Consider the following 21,614-nt stretch of genomic DNA (forward strand, 5'->3'; position numbering starts at 1 on the left):
TGAGGCATCCAGATACAGCGACAGGCCAATTTCAGCAACTCCGTTGGATGGTTCAGTCACATTTCATCATTGCATGAAACAAAAAACAAATACATACAATCAAAAAATGCATTTAGAAACCAGGGTTCTTCTTATTAGTTTGGGATTATATTTGGTGCGATAGATGGTGTGGGTGGTTGTTACATATGACCCTGTGAACCATGACGGATGGAGGTGAAAGTTTGGCTAGTAGAGTAATGAATAAAATGGCATACCTTTAAAGATTGTGTAAAGATATTAGTGATGTTTTTCTTCATTGTAAAAATAACAGAAACAAAATCTACTAGTTGAAGAAGAGAATCAGGCAGCCAGATACAGCTTCAGGTCGATCCCTGTAACCCCATTAGGCGGTCCAGTCAACATTCCAGTCAGTCATTAAACAGCCAACCTGAATAACACATCAAATTAAACTAAAACAGGAAAATGCTGAATTAAATAGAGCTATTACAGCTTGATATTGTCCAAAACTTCTTTATTTAAAAGAAAAAAATATATACCTTATGAAGTGGAGAGTGACGCGTCCAGATACAGCAACAGGTCGATTCCAGCAACTGCGATAGATGGTTCAGTCAACGTCCCGGTGAGACATCAAGCAGCCAACCTGAAAAGCACATCAAAAGAAATCTTTAAAAAAGAAGTTTCTGAATTAAACGGAGCTTTAGAAAAATTGAATTTGTTAAAAACTTCTTTGTCTAAAGAAAAAATATCCACCTTTTGAAGTAGAGAGTGAGGCATCCAGATACAGCGCCAGGTAAATTTCAGCAACTCCGTTGGATGGTTCAGTCACATTTCATCATTGCATGAAATAAAAAACAAATACATATGATCAAAAAATACATTAAGAAACCAGGTTTCTTCTGATTAGTTTGGGATTATATTCGGTGCGATAGATGGTGTGGGTGGTTGTTACATATGACCCTGTGAACCATGACGGAGGAGGTGCAAGTTTGGCAAGTAGAGTAATGAAAAAAATGGCATACCTTTAGAGATTGTGTCAAAATACTAGTGATGTTTTTCTTGAATGTAAAAATAACAGAAACAAAATCTACTAGTTAAAGAAGAGAATGAGGCAGCCAGATACAGCGTCAGGTCGATCCCTGTTACCTCATTAGGCCGTTCAGTCAACGTCCGAGTCGGCCATTAAACAGCTTACCTGAATAACACATCAAATACAACTACAACAGGAAAATGCTGAATTAAATAGAGCTTTTACAGATTGATATTGTCCGAAATTTCTTTATCTAAAAGAAAAAATATCTACCTTATGAAGTAGAGAGTGAGGCGTCCAGATACAGCGTCAGGTCGATTCCAGTAACTACGTTAGATGGTTCAGTCAACGTCCTGGTCAGTCATCAAACAGCCAACCTGAATAACACATCCAAAGAAAAATTACAACAAAAAAGGTTCTGAATTAAATAGAGCTTTAAACAGATTGGATTTGTTAAAAAAATATCCTCCTTTTGAAGTAGAAGAACAGGTCGATTCCAGCACTTCCGTTAGATGGTTCAGTCAACGTCCCGGTCAGAATGACATGTGCTGTTTCAAGTCGACATCAAACATTGTTTAAACATATTTCTGTAAACTATATTGTTTAAACTTTATATGTTTTGTAAACTTTGCTTTGTAAACTTTTTATATTTAATGTATGTTATATAAGTGTAAACTCTATAATGTTTTTTAAACTTTATATACATTTGATAAACTTCTATATATATTTTTTCAACTTTAGACTTTATATTATTGTAAACTCATCTAGAGTCCTGTTTTCAAGTTTTCCCTAAAATCGAGGCAAATCTTTTACCTCTCTGTGCGCGATGTAAACACTCCCAATGTTTTTGGTCTGACTTGCCAAGCAAAGAGTCTCCACTCCCTTGACCAAAACTTAGAAACACATAAGGCTCCACTCTGGTTAGTTGCAGTTGTAAATGCAAAAAGGTTTTGTGTTTTTGGCATTTCTACGAGGTATACAAATATGTCATATTGTTGGGGGCCATAATATAAAAAAAAATTGCCCACAAAATATTTCAATTCACAATTCACGGTGATCAAATCATGTGACTGAACATTCTGCTGAGCATACTGGGGGAAAAATACAGAGGCCAATAAAGAAGCCAATTGCCTTTACACAATTTTCTAATTTTTCTGATTTTTTTTAACCCTCATAATATTCATAATTATTTTTATTAATATTAAAATTTAATCATCGTCTTGGTGATTGAATTATTACTGGTTATTTATTAGCTTTATTATGAATGTTAAGGGGGAAAAAGACTTAATAAAAGTAAAAAGATTTGAAGCCAAAAACTATTCACATTTTTAATTAATTTAACTTTTTGCCAGTTACCATCGTAATTTTTACAAAGAAATGTCATACAAAATATTTTGAAAAAAATGAAAACAACTGCTGGCTATAAAGTCATAAACAAAGTCTCACAGAACATTTGTAATCTCTGCAGATGTTTTGTCCACGTTATGGCTTCACCGGGAAACCATACTTTCTCGTTTGCCTCGAAAACAGGAAAAACTCGAAAGAAATGGGACGCTGTTGAAATCATCGAAGATCGGTGTATGGTGTGAAAATTTTAATGTCTACAAAGTTTCAAATATGCGCATACTTCTTATAAACAAAACAAAGGTAGGGCATGATTATATGTGGCATAATTATTTTTTTTCAATTCAAAGAAAAAGCCATAATAATACCTTGCTTGAAAACAATTAAGGTCCTAGAAATCACAATAATAATTACATCGGATAAACTGAGGGTTTAAACAATACTCACGAGTGGCTCTATGAGCTTGTCCCTTTCACGTGACTAAGCTTTAGGAGCATGGCCAGAGCAATGGTCTCTATAAAAACAGAGAGAAATGCTCTTTCAAGAAAACGAAGCTGTTATAAACATGATAGAAACAGAGTGAATGTGACATAATAATAATGTGCAATCCCAAAAGTTAACTTTATACAAATTCAACACTGAGGGCGCACTTGGGATCCCTTTATTGGGTGCGTTCGTTTAGCTTCCCTGGGTCGACCCCGATGTTGCGTATTTTATTTTTTTCCAGGACGAACGTGGGCACACACAATTACCCCACGTTCGTCATCGACGTCAGTGCACCTCGGGCCAGCCCCAAGAGCCCCACTTGTGGATTGGGTCACTCGCCAGATATAGAACCAATCACAGAAACAACAATCAGTGATCATTGTCAAAGGGGTGGATACATTAATAATGAAGTGATGACCATTCAATTTAAGGTATTCATTGTTTTAGCTCACCTGTGATAACCTCTTTGAGTTTCAGCTTTTCATATTGTCAACATGTAATTAAGCAGCAATATTTTGATGGAAGTTTTAAATCTGTCGCTTTTGCAATAATGAGTGACTCTATGCTAATAATTATTTTGAGTAATTAATGTCCACTGCCTTTAAGCTATTACTGGTAACTTGGATTAGGGGATTTCACAGAAAAGAAAGAACTAAAAGAAAACAAACACGAGGCGAACACTATAACTCATATGAAACTTAGTCTAGAAACTTAGTGAAGACACGATTTATTATTTGGGGGTGGGGTGGGGGTAGGGGCGTTGGGGTCGGGCGGTGGTGGTAGGGGGCGTTGGGGTCGGCGGTGGGGTTGTTGTCGGTGGCCATTAAAAAACGGCAGGTGAGGATTTTGAATAACGGTGAAAATGTATTTTGCAATTTCTTTTTTGCAGGGTGGATTTTTTTCTGGACCCACGCTGCTGAGCTCTCGACAAGAACTTATAGAGACTTATTATTGCGTGAGATCCAGTTTCATAGCACTCCAGGTGCATAACCACAAAGAGCAAAATGTTTGAGGTTCGAGGAGACGTTCCGTAGCTATAGAAGTGGTGCACTAGCAGAAATTCATTTGGTATTGTAATATAGGTCTCGGAGCCCTGAGGAAAAAAGATGAAATACACCTATTATTGAAGAAAAAAGAGTACTCACAAAGCACAGCACACATCATTAGTGCACTAATGAAAGTAAGGCAAATCGCTCTCGACTAACTGCAGCCATTTTACAGTAACATATGGTACCGTCCATTTTACAGTTAACTTGGGATCCACACAAGCACTCCCAACCATGGCGTAGCAACGAGTCCACTCGACCATGCAGTGTTTGTTTTCAAATTAGCCAAGGGAGCATGCAAGCCCCACACCCAAAATAACAAAGAAACGGGATATTGAAAGCGCTGGTCTTTAATCACTGCGATCTCGTAGTAGTAGCAATCAATGGAATCTTCGCGGGCTTTTACTTTCCGTGTTATGATTGGTGACCTCTGAAACGAGGCAGAATGTAACTTACGTCCAGGGGCGGGGTCAATTTCATAGAGCGGTTTACTTAGTTTACAAAACCGGTTTAAGGCACTAGATTGGTATTACTCAAAATATTTCAGAGTATAAAAACTTTCTTGGATAATGAGCAAGGAAGAAATGGTCATCACGTATAAAACATCGCGAGAAACGTCTCCCTCTGAAGTGACACAGAAGGCGTGTATTCAAGGGCTAATTTTAATTAAGTAGGATTTGAAACTTTGCGCGGTGGATCAGATACAATATAGAAAAGTTTGCGGTAGTACCATGTACTGACTATCTCTAACTCGACGTTTCGATCAGTATGCTCTGATCGTCTTCTGGCTAATTTTAATACTATTTAGTGGACCGAATCAGTCCCCCCCCCCCCACAAAAAAATACAATAATAATAATAAAGTCTGCCTAGAGGTATGAGCATGGAGCCATAGCTCTATGGGTATGAGCTATCAGATTATGAAATAAAATTCCGTTTTTTATGTACCGTGAAGGGTGTATTTACTTTACGTCAAAGCTCTGTGCTATACGGTTAACGTAGTGTGTAGAAAATGGCGTGTACTCGAGCGGCTAATTAGGTATTAATTAGTGGACCAATTTAGCTTCCTTTATCCAAAAGTGAAGTGCCCAAAGGTACGGTCTATCAGATAATGACATAACATGTTGTCTTTTCTGCAAAAGGGTACATTTACTTTGGGTGCAAGTTTTGTTTAGTAATAGCAGGGGCGTCAATCCGTCTTGAAAGATGGGGGGACATCACATTTACGGCGTGGGGTCCGGGGCCGCTTTAGGGCCCGGGATTTCTTTTTAGTCCGTAGATACTCTCTGGTGCAGTCCAGTGGATCTGAGGGGTGATGTTTTCCCCTTTCAGGTGTTGGAATTGAATGCCTATTTCAAGGTATGATGCAACTATTCTTGCTCTCATGGTATTGTACCTAAAAATCATAGCTTCGTTATATCCATATTGTTTCTGCATTCTAATGCTCATACGGCGTTTCATCCTTATCATCACCAGACCTAAGTTTTATGGGGCAAATCTGTCAGAATGAAACAGAACATCTGTAAAATGTGAACAGCAGTAGAACCTTTTGGGTGGACAGCATCTTCAAGCGGGATCTATGAACTAAGTTTTAGGGGGGAAATCTGTCGAAGAGTGAGATCACGAGTGCAAACTTTTACGGCATGGGTCCGGGCCAAACCGGACCCGGGAAATTTTGCATTCTAGATGCTCTGTGGTGCAATCTTAGGCCAATATAAGAGGCATACAGAACGGAACATAATATCTGTAAAATGTGAGTAGCAGTAGAACCTTTTGGGTTGACAGCATCTTCAAGTGCGGAACTAGGAACCAAGTATTAAGGGGGAAATACTGTCAAAGAGTGAGGACGTGAGTGTGACGCCTTTACGGCATGGGTCCGGGCCCGCTTAAGGGCCCGGGAATTTTTTTTTTTAGATGCTCTATGGTGCAATCTTTAGGCCATTTTGCAGCCAAATGGCAAACGAAACAGAATAATGAGCAGTGTGAATATTGTGTTCCAGTGCTCCACAGTTCCTCAGTGCAAGACACGATTTTGATGATAAAGGTGGTCAAACGACACGGGGAATATCTGATACTGTTCAAAAATGGAGTGGGGTGGGGTGGGGTACACGTCCCTTCCACTCTTTCAGGGGTTAGGTGCAAATCTGTCCACGACGGAGCATGCGTGTGAGAAGCCTTTACGGCTCGGAGTGCGGACACAATTAAGGGCTTGGCATTTTAGACGCTCTGTGATGCAATCTAGGGCCAATTTTTAGGGGGGATATTGCGTCATCCTTTGCCCACATGCCCAAATAGGGACACAGGGTTTCGTCTTACACAATGCAAAACTTGGGCTTCATGATAAAGGTGGTCAAAAAGGTGGGGGACCTTTGATATTGTGTCCCCCACCCTCCAAAAGGTGAGGGGACATGTCCCCCTGTGCCATCCCCCCCCCCCCCCCCCCAGGATTGACGCCCATGAGTAATAGTAGCTGTTTATCATGGTCTGGATGGTGCGGTAGTGATTACGGTGGCTAAATTACTCACTAGTTATGCAGCCGGATAATCTAGTTCTCCCTTTGAAATTTGGTCAATGATTTATTCAAATTTATGGAAAAGACAATAACGATGAAGCCAGAAAATTAAAAAAATCGTTAAAGCAAGAAAGGAGGGGCAGACCCAAAATTTGACCACCTTTTACTGCACAGTGTATTTTACTCTTTCCTGAATTTCATTAATGCGCGGCTAGGGGGCGCCAGCTGCGCTCTCCCGTAATTTGGTGATATGGGAGGGGGGTAGGGCTGATAAGGCGCAAACGGCACCCCCACCCACCCAAGTATGCCGAGCTATCCCTGACCCGGTGTACCTCCATGAATTTCCTTGCCTCTCACCAATTCGTGGGGGCCAATCCCATCCAAAATGCCTCAACTTGGATATCAAGAACACTAATGCTTGTTCTTTGTATAGCGTAATGTACATCAGCGTATAAAGTACAAAACTCGTAAATTCTTCCTTGACTAAATTAATTGGGCTGAGCTAATTAGCAGACTTAACAAGTTGGGGCGCTAATCTAATATAGCCAGGGGTATGAGGAATGGATTTATGAAATAAAAACTAATAATATTTTCCAATTAAGATGGAACTCTTGGCTTTGTAGTTGTCCATACCTTACGCTTGTTCTTTGTATAGCATAATGTACATCAGCGTATAAAGTAGAAAAACTCGTAAATTCTTCCTTCGTTTAATTAATTGGGCTGATCTAATTAGCAGACTTAACAAGTTGGGGCGCTAATCTGATATAGCCAGGGGTATAAGGAATGGATTTATGAAATGAAAATTAATAATACTTTCCAATTAAGATTGAACTCTTGGCTTTGTAATTGCCCATACCTTACGCGTGTTCTTTGTATAGCATAATGTACAGCGTATAAAGTGCAAAAACTCGTAAATTTTTCCTTTATTAAACTAATTGGGCTGAGCTAATTAACAGACTTAACACGTCGGGGTGCTAATCTGATGTAGCCAGGGGTATGAGGAATGGATTTATGAAATAAAAATTAAAAAGATTTATGATGGAACTCTTGGCTTTGCATATGCCCGTACCCAAACGCTTGTTCTTTGCATTGCATATAAACAGTGTATAAAGTAGAAAAACTCACAAATTCTTCCCTAATTTAATTAATTGGCCTGAGCTAATTAGCAAACTTAACAAGTTGGGGCGCTAGTCTGATATAGCCAGGGGTATGAGAAATAGATTTATGAAATAAAAATTTGTAATATTTTCCAATTAAGATGGAACTCTTGGCTTTGTATTTGCCCATACCTTACGCGTGTGTTTAGTGTATCATACAACGTATAGTAAGAAATTCGTGAATGCTTCTCTTGATTAATTTAATTGGGCTGAGCTAATTAGGTAAGTTAACATGTCGAGGTGCTAATGTGATTTAGCCATGGGTATGTGGAACACATTTATGAGATAAATGATATTAATATTTTCCATCTTAAATGGAATTCGTTTGTTTAGTTTTTGCCTATACCCCACGCATGTATTAGGCATAATAGCGTATACAGTACGAAATTCGCAATTTCTTTCCTAATTGGATTAATTGGGCTGAGCTAAATAGCAGACTTAAAACACTGGGGCGCTAATTTGATATAGCCAAAGGTATAATGAACAGACTAATGAAATAAAAATTAATAATATTTTCCAATTAAGATGGAACTTTTGCCTTTTTATTTGCCCATACCTTACGCATACAGCGCATACAGTACACAAATTCGTAAATTCTTCATTGACTAAATTAATTGGGCTAAGCTAATTAGCAGACTTCAAACACTGGGGCGCTAATCTGATATAGCCAGGGGTATGAGGAATAGATTTAGGAAATCAAAATTAACTAGACATTAAGTGTTTGTGAACAAACACGAAGCTGTTCCGTGGTGTTTTGCTTGGATTATGTGCTTCATTGCCCAAGGAATATATAACTGAAAAAAGGTTTCAAAAAAGTTGTGTAGCTCTTGTTATAAAGTCTTACTTCCCGGTTGACACGTAAGTAAAGGTCAACATGGGCCCACAGCTACCAAAGATTAATCTGCAATGCCAAGGAGACTATAAAATCGGTTGTGTAGATTTTGATATATAGTCCCACTTCCGGTTGACCCAGAAGTAGAGGTCAACTTGGGGCCACAGTTTTTCAAAGCTAATATCTATTGCCTTAGAGTCTATAACTGAAGTTTGAACATTAGCTTTTTACTTTTTTAGATAATGGGCTCACTTCCGGTTGACCCGGAAGTAAAGGTCAACATGGGGTCAAAGTTGTTTCAAACTAATCGTGAATGCCCAAGGAGTCTATAACTGAACAAAAATTGATAATCTGTTGTATAGTTCTTGAGATATGGTCCCACTTCAGCATTTTGATAAAATTAGTTGGTTAAACATGAGGGCGGGTGGCTGAAATTCACAAAAAAAACATCATAATTCACCGTAAAAAGCATGTACATCCATAAGGGACAAAACAAATAAAACACAAAACAATTAAAACATCACAAGGGCCGGTTTTAATCCCACGTTTTGATAATTATTTTTAGGGCAAAAAATATCGCTGACATAATTGTGTTATGAGAAACAAAATACAATTTGGCTAAATCAAATACAAAATCAAAAACACGCAAAACACAAGGTATTTGCTGTCAGTGGCCGTCACTCATGCTTCTCCTTTTCCTAAGTTGTTGACATTTTTTACGGCTCTGACATTATAGTGGAGAGCGCCCTCTCTTTGTGATTGGCTAAAGTTTCCCACCACTGGGTAACGGCAGTTGGGCTGAAAACCTTAATTGGGATTTAAAAATAAGACGTCTTCGTAAAACCGCAAATGTCAGCTGCAAGGAAAACCGTCTGCATGATGCAGTTCGAAATTCTACAGAGAAACGGTATATCTTTGGTTTTTTAATATCCCTGTCAAAATATACTTCCGTAAAACCATTTGGCACTTCCTTGAACTGTTTTCATGATACGTGTACTTTTTAAGCTGCCTCCAAACTACGGTCATGACACTTTGACGGGCCAGACTATGACATTAGTATTACAATGTAGTCAAGCGAAGCTTCCCACGGTCTCCTCTCACGTTGTGGTTTACATATACATGTATGTATGTACATGGACAATGTACATGTTACCGGTATTTTAGCAGTAGTCCCTAAAACGAGCCACGATCGACTTCAGAGTAAGTGAGATCTAATAATTACGGTCCTAATTGAACATTCTAAACCATTTATTCCAATCATTCTTTTTGAGATATAACTTAACAAAAATAGGACTAATATCATTCAGTTCATAATCATGGGCCTAATTGTTTGTTGATGAATTCCGACCTGGGCCCTGGGTGTATCAAATTGTACACCTATCAATTGTAAGACGCACAACTGGGTCAGATCCAAAACCTGTCAACCAAAACTGGAAATAATCAACTTTTTGTTGTACATTGAATTGATTATTTTTTTCTTTGTGTGAGCCATATAGATATTGGAGTTTTTAGGGGCAATTTTTTTTTCGCTGAATCTCGTCTTATTTCCAAGATATACACCGTGAAAGACAAAAATGGCGCAATCTGAGTGCGACGGGACGGAATTTTAACACAATTGATTCTGATATAAACAAAGCTAGTCAAATCAAACTTTTTGTGATCAGTCTGTTTGGCTTGTTCCTAGGAACTGATTTAAGCATTAAGGTTTTTTCAAATTCTCAGTGAATTGCCTAGGGTTCTTTTTAAACAAGTCCGCATTCCGTCCCGTCGCGTTTTGACATAATTTTTTTAAATTTTTACTATGATAAAGTAAATGGATATGAATGAAACTTTGCAAAGTATCATTTTTTGAAGTGTTGAAGATTAACAACTTATGTGTTTTCATATTTTTGGACCCCAGGTTTATACAGGACACTTTAAAATTTTCATGACGGGACGGAAATTTAGTGCGACGGGACGGAAAATGGTGCAATGGGACAACAATTATATTATAACACCATACCTTCTGGAGTATATTCTGACTCTTTTATGAAATGTTTACTGTTATGGGTCCTTGAGCAGTTGTAACCGAGTTTACCCTCCCGTCCATCATTACTGGTTCCTCAGATACTTTCAGATGTGCATGGTCAATTGCAAAAATGAAGCTCCTCAAACTTGTGTACCCCTCTATGCAAAATAGTGTACTCCACACTGACCTACAATAAATAGGCCTAACCTCCATGGTGTATGTTAATGGTAATGTTACACACAATATGTATTAGTATGTTACACATTGTTTTGATAAGTAAGACCTAAAGTCTAACTGCCCTATATATACCTCACGGTATACTAAAACTCAAAGACACAAACCGTTGAGAAAAAGAGTATCACTGTTCTTAGTGTGCATAGAATGAGTGTGACGACTAGTTATGTAGGATCTAGACATTGTACATACTCCGCACGAAAGGAAGAAAAATAAAAAATATACGAAGCTAAGTTTTAGCCATTATGAAAAGTGTTTGGGGGAATGAAGGGGAAATGATTTTAGATCGCGTAATTTGGCTAACGGCATAAAACCTGACAAACTACACGAAACCTGAGGCTCTGAGGGATATTTTAGAAAAGGGAAATAGTTGAAAAGACAATTTATAAAAGGGGGAGGGGGGGGGGTTGGGGTGGGTTAGGTTATAAAAGGAATTTTGAAAAAAAGAAAAAATAACTTGAAAGACAACTTATAAAAGGGGGAAGGGGGGGGTTGGGGTGGGTTAGGTTATAGAAGGATATTTTAGAAAAGGGAAATAATTTAAAAGACAAATTATAAAAGGTGGGGGGGGGTAGGGGGGGGTTAGGTTGTAGTTAGTATGTTAAGCCGACAATGTACCTGATGTACCTGGCACCCTTAAGGTGCGCTTCATTAAGAGACAAATCACCAAGACCACCAAGCTCGAGTCCTTGACAGGTGGCATTCGGAGAAGAATTTTTGAGAACAAATTTACGAGTGTGAGCAAGATGAGGTGGAAGACATGGATGTTGGTGAGGATGAGAGTGAAATTGTTACAGATGAAAGAAATGTAAGAGATGAGATAAGTGCAGGTGACAAGGTTGCTGATGACAATAATGATCTTTCTTGGAAAGTGGGAGACTGGGTAATTGTAGAGTACGACTCACAAATGTACCCCGGTGAGGTCCTTACAATCAAATCAACCGATACTTATGTACACGCAATGACCAAATCTGGGGGTTATTGGAAATGGCCAGAGACAGACGGGAAAAATATGGATACTGTGTGGTACAAAAAAAAAAGGTCATGTGTAAAATTTCACCTCCTGTACCAGTGGGGTCAAGGGGACAATACAAAGTAAGTGGTAAGTGACTTTTCTATGCATGAGCAGCCATAGCTAATGTATTAATAAGCAGGGTACATAGTACATTGCTTTAAGTAGGCCTATCAGTTGATTTGACATGTTGGTTATGGGATCTACATCTACAGGTACATGTACTTGTAAAATGTTCTAAAGATTTATTAATTAACTAAAACACCATTAAAGAAGAAAACAATGGTTTTTAATGCTAGTATTTTGAAAGTTTAACATGCAGATCAAATTTGTTAAAGATCTACAGATCTAAACCAAACATTTACACATATTGACAAATTTCCGTCCCATCACTTTTCCGTCCTGTCACACGACCATTTTGTTTTTTAATTAAGTGTTTTTTATTTAAAGAAAGAATCAAGCTGTGATGTCTATGTATAGTAAGAAGGCCAATAGTTGTACTTTGTATTGCCATGAAAATTGTTGTTGACTTCTCATTAAATTTGATGAAAATCAGTATTGAACACAAAGTACAAAAGTTTCATTATTTCTTCATTCCGTCCCGTCACTTTTTAAAAATGTTCGCTACCATGGCAACGTTTTTATGTTGAGGGTAAATAATTTTTCCAATAATAGAGCACAACTTACTTGTGATTATAAGTACCTAACTAAAAAAAATTAACATTCCTGACAAAATATATGCAACCAAATGTACTTCATTTTCCGTCCCGTCACAAAGAGGTAGTTTTGGATCTGACCCAACTTGACCCCCGGGGAGGTTGCGTCAAGTCTGCGTCTTTACTCTCAATAAAGTGATGGTGGGTACATCAAAATCCATAAGTCGTCAGTCAAAAAATCTTTAAGATGTGCGTCGAGGTACGTCATGTTCCTTCAATGTTTTTTGTTTATTTGGTGGAGAATCAAATAATGAAGCCAACTTTCCCTCCCTGTCTTCGAATGATGTTGGTATTTGCACACATTCCAACCTTTCAATGCCACAACCTGTGTTTTGCTCGATCTAATTAGCCGCTATCGTGATTGCAATCGTTTATTTTGCAGCAAAACACGCATCCGCTGTCGCTCATCGGTCGAGCGCAATCAACAAATTTGCGCAACAATTTTGTGCACAATTTATAACTTGCGCTATGCAGAACAGGCAGTTCAAATTGTGTATCGAGCAATTTGAAGATTGTGCACCATCGTGTACACACGTGCATGGTGTGCTTTGACTTGCGGTTATTAGGGCCCCACTCTGTTTTCTGTGCGTTTTACTAGCTAGTGCGCTGGGTCCCGCTCGTCTCGAAAATCGAGCGGTACCACCTCGAACACCTCAAATGGTGCATGCACTTGCAAAACCGCGAAACTCGCTCTCGTAGCTGTAAGGTTGAATTACTTTGTATTCACTGCGCCTGCGTAGTTCATAGAGACTTTATGTGCGTCGGTAATGTGCGTTGTTTTCTGTGGTTGGTTAGTCAAAAATCGTTCGGAGGACCGTCCAAATCTGCAACAAGTGTGTCATTTTCTTTAATCATTGTGGGTCTTTGGACTCACAAATCCGACTCGCATATGGACAGTGACGCATCCTCCCCGGGGTCAAGTGGTGCGTCTTACAATTGATAGGTGTATTAGTATTACTCTTCATGGGGAGTAACCATTTTTTACTTTCCTATAGTTTCACATTGACTGTCACTATTCAACTTTACTAAGTCGCTTCCCAATTATGCAACGCGACTTTTTTGCAATAATGTAATGCACGATTGCTATAAATAGTAATTAGTAGCATGGGAGGGCAGAATTAAAAACCCAGTGTGTGCCAGTGCAAGTTTACGAGTGCTCGAGACGGTGCTTTCTCAATGCCAAGAAACACTCACCCCATTCGATCAAAATATCATCCTGGGATTTATCGGCATTTAACCCTTTGCATGCTACCATTCATTACACACACTATTCTCTGCCCGCTGGAATCATTAAAATTACACACATCTGTACTCGAAAGCATTTTTCTGTGTGAAGGAATTATTTTATTGCAAAATGCAAATTAAGATAAATGAAGAGTATAATACGGACAACCAGTTAGTTCAAACAGAATTGAATTCGAGTACATAATTTATTAAGTACACACTTCCAAAGCACAGCGAAAAATGTCCCCAACACCATGGACAGTTCTACCCTGTTTCCTTCTTGCATAGGAAAGCTGCCATCGCTATCATCAGATTCGGCCCCATCTTCCATAGATATGTGTCCGTTATCTGGCCCAATGTCAATAGACATAACCCCACTCAAGTATTATCATCTCTATCGTCTCCCAAAACATCCTTAGACTCTTATTTTCCAAAGCTAGAATCCGCGAAAATCTTCCAGAATGCTGCCTGCGGCGTCCATTGTTACTCCATTTTGTTTGACGGTGAAAACAGTCACCGAAAAACTCGGAAAATACAAGATTTTTTCATGAAAAACTGTCGCGTATTCGTTCGTAACATGTCCTCTGTGTATCGAAGTGTATAGAAAAGTACCCGGATGGATGTCAGGGGTCAAAAGAAAGCTTGATTGTGTGCAAACAAACAGCACGTTGTGTTGGGCGCAAATATGCGCCTACAGCAGTGAGGGGATAAACGTTGCGGGCGCAAATTTGCGCCCGCAGCACGCAAAGGGTTAAACAGTGATTTTCCTAAACTTAAAGGAACTTGAAGATACATGCAGGTCTAGGAAGACACTGTAATGAGGTGGTGGACAACTGTAGTTTTGACATAGAGGTTTATAATTTGGTGTTTTTCTTTTGTTAAAAACTGCTAAATTATTGGTTTTACAGCACGTTGACACACATGGCACACACACACTGCATGATGGAACGAGCCATTGCTTCACAGGGATATAGGTTGTCAGAAATAATAAACATGTGGACTGATAAAGTACAACACCCCAGCTTCTAAATTTGATTTATATATTTTTAATCAAATAAATGATATTAAGAATAATGAAGTGGATTGATGCATGCATGTCCGCCCCTCTAGAATAATATTTCAAATTAATGCCTCCACACAAAGAGTGGAGCAGGTCCATTTTGTGTATGCCTAATGCAAAGAGCAACGCAAGTTGCAGTGTCAACTAACCGCGTATGATACCTCAACTGTAGCCTTGCTCAAGGCAGTCGCATTATTCGCTCCGAAAAGACGCCGCTGTAAACCCACCGGTATATATACCGGTTGGTTTACAGTGGCGTCTGTACTGTGCGAGGTGCGTGTAATCACACTGCACACCGGTGTGAAGTTACATCGTATTTGATTGGACTAAAGTTTTGATGTTTTCACTGATTATCATTTACGGCGCTGTCTGCTGCTGCCACACTTGGGGGGTTGCTCCATAAAATAAGTCCAGAGGATGCAGAAAAACGCACACGATACTTACATGAACAACATCATAGGGAGCAGCCTGAAGACAAATGGCAAGAAGTTCTGGACTTTTGTAAGGTCACAGAAGAGAGAATCACTTGGAATCCCCACTCTCAGGGTGGCTGATGAGACCTATTCTACAGACAAGGAGAAAGCTAAAGGCCTCAATGATCAGTTCGCCTCTGTCTTCACCCATGAGAGCAACTCTGATGATCTCCCAGACAAAGGTCCCTCCCCATATACACCAATAGAAGATCTGACCGTAGGGCTAAATGGAGTGATGAAACAGCTCAAACGGCTAAAAACTAACAAGGCTAGTGGCCCCGATGAGATCCCAGCACGCATGCTCCATGACTACGCTGATGAAATTGCACCCATCTTAACTCACATCATCAAGCAGTCCTACCTTACTGGTAAGCTACCATCTGATTGGTGTAAGGCCCGTGTTGTGGGTATCTACAAAAAGGGCAGCAAGAGTGATCCATCAAATTATCGCCCTGTTTCCTTGACTTGCATATGCTGTAAAATCATGGAGCACATAGTCCTGAGCCACATGGCTAAGTACCTTGCTGCAAATAACATCATCATCAACAACCAACATGGTTTTCGTGAGAAATTGTCATGTGAAACGCAACTCATTCAAGCCATTGATGACTGGGCCCTTAACATCAACAACAAACACCAGACAGACGTCTTGTTCCTAGACTTTAGTAAGGCCTTTGACAGAGTAGCTCATCGCAAGTTGTTGCACAAGTTAGATTACTACGGCATCAGAGGCAGAACCAAAGCATGGATCCAAGGTTTCTTGAATGGTAGGACCCAGCAAGTTGCAGTCAATGGCACCTTGTCTGCACCTGCAGATGTTATATCTGGAGTCCCTCAAGGCTCTGTACTTGGTCCAGCCCTTTTCCTTCTTTACATCAATGACATCAATGAAGGTATTATGTCAACAATGAGGCTTTTTGCCGATGACAGTGTAATCTACAGGTGTATCAAGTCCCGTAGAGATTTTGCAACTCTCCAAGCTGATCTCCAGGCAGTCTTTGAATGGGCTCAGAAATGGGACATGAGCTTCAACATCACAAAATGCTGCCACCTCTGCATCACCCTGAAGAAGACAAAGTTGGATCATACCTTCACAATCTCTGGTCAGGAAATCCAACACGAGAAAAAATGCAAATATCTTGGAGTCACCATCACTGACAACCTAAGCTGGAACACTCAGGCAGAAGCAGTCAGAGCCAAGGCTTCAAGATCGCTTGGGTTGATCAGACGCACCCTTGGAAAATGTAGCAAGGAAGTCAAGGAGACGGCGTACAACACTCTAGTAAGACCACAACTTGAATTTGCCACAAGTGCATGGAACCCGAACACAAACCGCAACATCAGAATTGTGGAGAGCGTCCAGCGCCAAGCAGCACGTTTTGTCATGAAGGACTACCACCAAGAATCAAGTGTGTCTGACATGCTGACATTGCTGGGATGGGACACCCTGCATGACAGACGTCTCCTTCATCAGGTCGAAATCCTCTACAAGATACTACATGGCCAAATAAATATAACAATTCCTCCAAACATCATCCTAGAGAACAGACGATCAAGCCGACACAACCAGACAAATCAACATAGCCACACCTACAGGCAACCATTCGCCAGAGTTGACTGCTACCTCTACAGCCCTTTCCCAAGAGCTGTTAGGATTTGGAACAGGCTACCAGTGGCTGCAGTCACTGCAACCAATCTGAACGGGTTCCAAAGAGAAGCACTGCCAGCTATAAGAAAGATGGAGCTACCAATCCCTCTTAGGACAAATTGACATTATCACCACCTTATAAGCACTATCTTGAAAGCACAGGCACAGAGCGCAAATGGAAATTGCAACCCACCCTCTCCAGGACAGCAGCAATGCTTATGGGAGAGTACAACAATGCAAGATGCAAGATGCAAGATGTTTGCCCCTGTGTTACGACAATATTAAACAATCACATTTTTTTACAGGACTCGTAGAAAAACTACTGAGTAAACAGTGCTGAGTAAACGGTGTACAGCGAAAATTTGTAATTTGTAATTTTAAGGCGATGCAAATTTATCATCTTGAAGCATCACAGACCTTGCTGCTAAACTTAGGATTAGAACTATCTTGAGCTACCAGGCAATCTTGGCAGTCGAGTTGGTAATACACTGCTCTAGAGTTTCAAAGATCCCACTAAAGTTTTTATGCCTGGACTCGGAAACACTTTGACTAGCAGGCTCCAACCTTTCAACCTCAATAGTCAGCGAGGCATTGTTGGCTTCAATCTTTGCATAATTAGAAAGTTAAACTTACTATCTGCTTACCGCGTATGAGTCCATCCAAGTTTCTTGCTAACAAAACAGTTATACTGGCAGTGTAATCCAAAATATACGTAAGTTTGAGTTCAATGGGTCATCTGGGTCCTGAGAAAATAGTGAAAAACCGATGACACACTTTATAAGCGCTTAAATGTATTCAGCATTCGTGCCTGCAAGGGTTAAATTTTTTAGCAGCATTGATTTCAGTCATTTTGCTTTCCATTGTTGACTACTTGCAGCTGCAGTGCAAGTTACCTCCATGTTTTGTGCAAGGGGAACGTCAACACCAAAACCTCATGCATTATGTGCCCATTTGAAATTCTGGATGTAGAGAAGAAGTGTAGGTTACAGTGCATTTCATTACTCACAGTCTTTAATTTCACATGTAGCGCATAATGAGGTAGGTATTATAGCCAATCTGAACTTCAAAAAAATATTTCTATCAATGTGGAATATTGTTTGAGTACTTTCTTACATTTTGAAATGTTGGTGTTTTCTTTGCAGGTCTACGAGAGACATGACCTGAAAAACTCATAATAGAATGAGCTCATAGTGTTTGAGTTCTGCTCAGATGTTGTCTGGCCACAAGGGATGTTAAGGTAAAACTGCTTTGAATTATCATGAAAACTAACCATTAGTGAAATATTAGAACAATATTATGAAAAGGCATCAGTTTAGACGAACATGAGTACAGAAGCAGAGAATACATACTTAAGTATTGGTTAGCTTGTTCTGCTGTATTGTCTCCATGAATTGTATCATATGCTTATAGAGTGACAGCAAAACAAAACACTGTACTCAAAATGTTTTGCCCCTCACGTTTACATGACTACACTGTTCTTTGTACTCTCACTGAGCGTTACTCTCTCATCCAGGAAATACAATTGCACAAATTCTCACTGTCTTTTAGAATCCTTGCATTTCAGTAATGGTTGCCTTATGGTTGGTAATCGATGTTATCTGCAGACAAACTGGTTCACAATGACCATTGGTCCATGTACAAAAAGCGTAATTTTAACATTACTAAAGAATGATCCACACAGATTTATCTTGGCCCTAAATTGTGTTTTTTCCTGCTTTTTTAAAAAACATTTCTTTTACTCCACAAATATACGAACAACCATTTACAAACTATAGATAGCATTTTATTGGGACCCTATGTGTTTTGTATATATGTAAATGTAAAAAGAGGTAGCTTCAAGATGATATACAAGTAGGGGGTATGAGAGCACAATGGCACAGTTTGTGTTATCACCAAACCACATTTTAAAAACAAAATTCTTATTGAAAAACAGAGGGGTTTGATCTTAAAAGAACAAAAGCAACACTCCTGTCAGTAACAAGTTGTTGTGGAAAGTCAAATACTGTCCTACTACATGGAAGAGCACATTTATGGGGGCATCAGTTCATACTGTTGTAAATCTGTTCTGATGGCTGTTATCCTTGCTCTTCACAAAAATTTGTTAAAAATCCAGGTCAGTTAAATCTATGTTCAGAAACTTTATTTGCAGATATGGTTGATCATCATTATTTGTGTCAAGGTCGGTTCTGCACTCAAGCTTGCAAGCAGAACATTAGACTCAGGTCAGTGCATTGTATCAATGAGAATGGGTGGTTTTATTGTTTACGCGTAATTTACACAATGTGGTTAAATGGACCATGCAATCGCCACAGAAAACATAATATCAAAGATATCATGAGAGGCGTTGTTTGGAGATGATGGAATCTTCTTTTGTGTGTATGTTGGTGAAGAGAGCGACTCTATGCACGTCAGAACCCCTAAAGAACGTGCCCATGAAGACACAACTATTTTACTTGCCAAATCTGTAGGTAATAAGGGAGTTCTGTTTGATGCCAGGATGTCAAAGGAATATTATGTTGCACAACTAAGTAAGAACCTTGGCTTTTACCTACAAATATTGCGACATTCTTCTGTCCTCAGTAGCTTTCTCTATTGAACCACTAATTGTCCTAACTTGTATAGTTATCTTTGTTACCAATAGAAGCAACAACACTCTTAATTTCGTTCCTCTTTTCATGAAACTTCTGTTTCCTTCCTGTATCTAACACTCCACCCTACTCTCTGATGATATCTGTCTGTCCTCAGTGTAGCTTAAACCTCTGTTTCATTCCTGCATCCAATACTCTAGTATACTCCTTAATAATATCCTTCTAACAACACCCCTTTTTTGTTTCTTTGTAACTTTTCTTTGGCCTTTTTCTTTTGTCTAAAGTTGCATCTGGTTGAAACAAAAAGCTACATTTTTAGTTATTTGGCTTAGGTTTACTAAGTTTTTTTAAATTAAAAGCACTTGACACCTTTGGTCCTTCTCAAGGACCAGTATTCTTACTTGGTGTATTCTAAAACATGCATAATAAATCTGCGAACATTTGGACTTAATTGGTAATTGAACTTGCAAGGGAATAACAAAAGAAAAAACACCCTTTTTTGACGCATTTTTTATGCTTTTAGTTGTTAACAAAGGCTTCAGGCCTGAAGTCTTTTGTTACTGCAATGAACTATACTACTTAGCACTCTCCATGGTTTTTGACCAAGTAAGTTTCTTTGCTCACAATTTGTCTTAGTAATATCCAACACTGTCCAGTTTGTTTAAGTTAAGGCCCCACAAAAATTTGTTTTAAGGTAATAAGGTGACCATCCGTGTTTGTCTAAAGTTGTCTTATTCCTCCTTAAAGACAGTGGACACTATTGGTAATTGTCAAAGAGTAAAATAACAAACATTTGAAAATTTGAGCTCAATCAGTCGTCGAAGTCGCGAGATAATTACGGAAAAAAAAACACCCTTGTCACATGAAGTTGTGTGCTTTTTGATGCTTGATTTCGAGACCTCAAATTCTAAACTTGAGGTAATCAAATTTGTGGAAAATTACTTCTTTCTCAATAACTACGTCACTTCAGAGGGAGCTGTTTCTCACAATGTTTATACAATCAACCTCTCCCCATTACTCGTAATCAAGAAAGGTTTTATGATGATAATTATTTTGAGTAATTAACAATAGTGTCCACTGCCTTTAAAACTTGTTTAGTTCAATATTTAAGTTGGCTTCCTGAATAAACTCCAGCAAAATGACACTGGACACTTTTTGTATTTTGTTAAAGACCAGTCTTTTCACTTGGTGTATCTCAAAGTATGAACAAAATAACAAACCTGTGAAAATTTGAACTCAATTGGTCGTCAAAGTTGCGAAATATATGAAAGAAAAATCAACCTTGTCACACAAAATAGGGGCTTTTAGATGTCGTGACCTCCAAATCTAGTTTTGAGGTCTCAAAATAAAATTTGTGCAAAAATTACTTCTTTCTAAAAAATTAGGTTTCTTTAGATGGAGCCGTTTTTTCATACTGTGTTACTCCACTGCTAGTTACCAAGAAAGTTTTATTGCTTACAATTATTTTGAGTAATTACCAAGAGTGTCCACTGCCTTTAAGGGGAACTCTGTATAGTTCAAATTAAGTTATGAATTCCTAAAATTAAATAATTCTCATAACAAATTTGTTCAAGGTATCTACCAATTGCATCAATGCCATGTGGCTACTAGTGATTACCACGTTCACCATTTTGGGAGTAAAATTCCGCTTGTGCTTTAAGAACTTTGGAGCGCTTTACCTGAAAACTCATTTATTTAACTCCAGCTTGTAACTTGTCTTAGATTATTCCTTGAATACTTTGTATACTTCATGTACTCCTTATTTTACTTATCAAGTAAGAAAACCACAAGGGAATCTGACTTCGATTCTAACTAGATTTTAAGTAGATTTTAAATAATTCAGATTTGACTGAACAAAGAAAAACTGACTAGACCAGGACTTGAATGTTGAATTTTCTTTGTTCAAACCCCATTACTTTGATTTTACTTGCAGGTAATTGTTCAACAAACTTGCTGAAAACTTATTTATTTAGCTCCAGCTTATAACATGTTTTAGATTATTAATATACACTTGTCCATGTATTCTATATTTCTCTCTGTTACTTTGTTATTTGTGTGTGCTGCGCCTTGGAATAGGCATTTTACACTAGATAGATAGCATTATAAATGCATTATTATTATTGTTGTTTTTATAATGACTAACGCCACAAATGGCAATACTTAAAGGCACTGGACACCTTCGTTAATTGTTCAAGACCAGTCTTCTCACTTGGTGTATCTCAACGTATTATGCATATATAATAAAAAAA

At 38.7% G+C, this 21,614-nt stretch overlaps 2 long non-coding RNA genes across 3 annotated transcripts in view; one reads left to right on the top strand and one right to left on the bottom strand.

Moving 5' to 3' along the window:
• The window catches only part of LOC139954144 (uncharacterized), a 193,462-nt gene that overhangs the window by 159,039 nt on the left and 12,809 nt on the right, over positions 1-21,614 (top strand). The gene's annotated exons all lie outside the window — the stretch shown is intronic.
• Positions 1,324-4,202, bottom strand: LOC139934108 (uncharacterized). Its single transcript, XR_011785695.1, has 3 exons — positions 4,003-4,202; positions 2,819-2,885; positions 1,324-1,404 (listed from the first exon to the last, which is right to left on the bottom strand). It is a non-coding gene; the product is annotated as an uncharacterized lncRNA (long non-coding RNA).

The sequence above is a fragment of the Asterias amurensis genome, chromosome 2, assembly GCF_032118995.1.
Source record: "Asterias amurensis chromosome 2, ASM3211899v1".
NCBI lineage: Eukaryota > Metazoa > Echinodermata > Asteroidea > Forcipulatida > Asteriidae > Asterias > Asterias amurensis.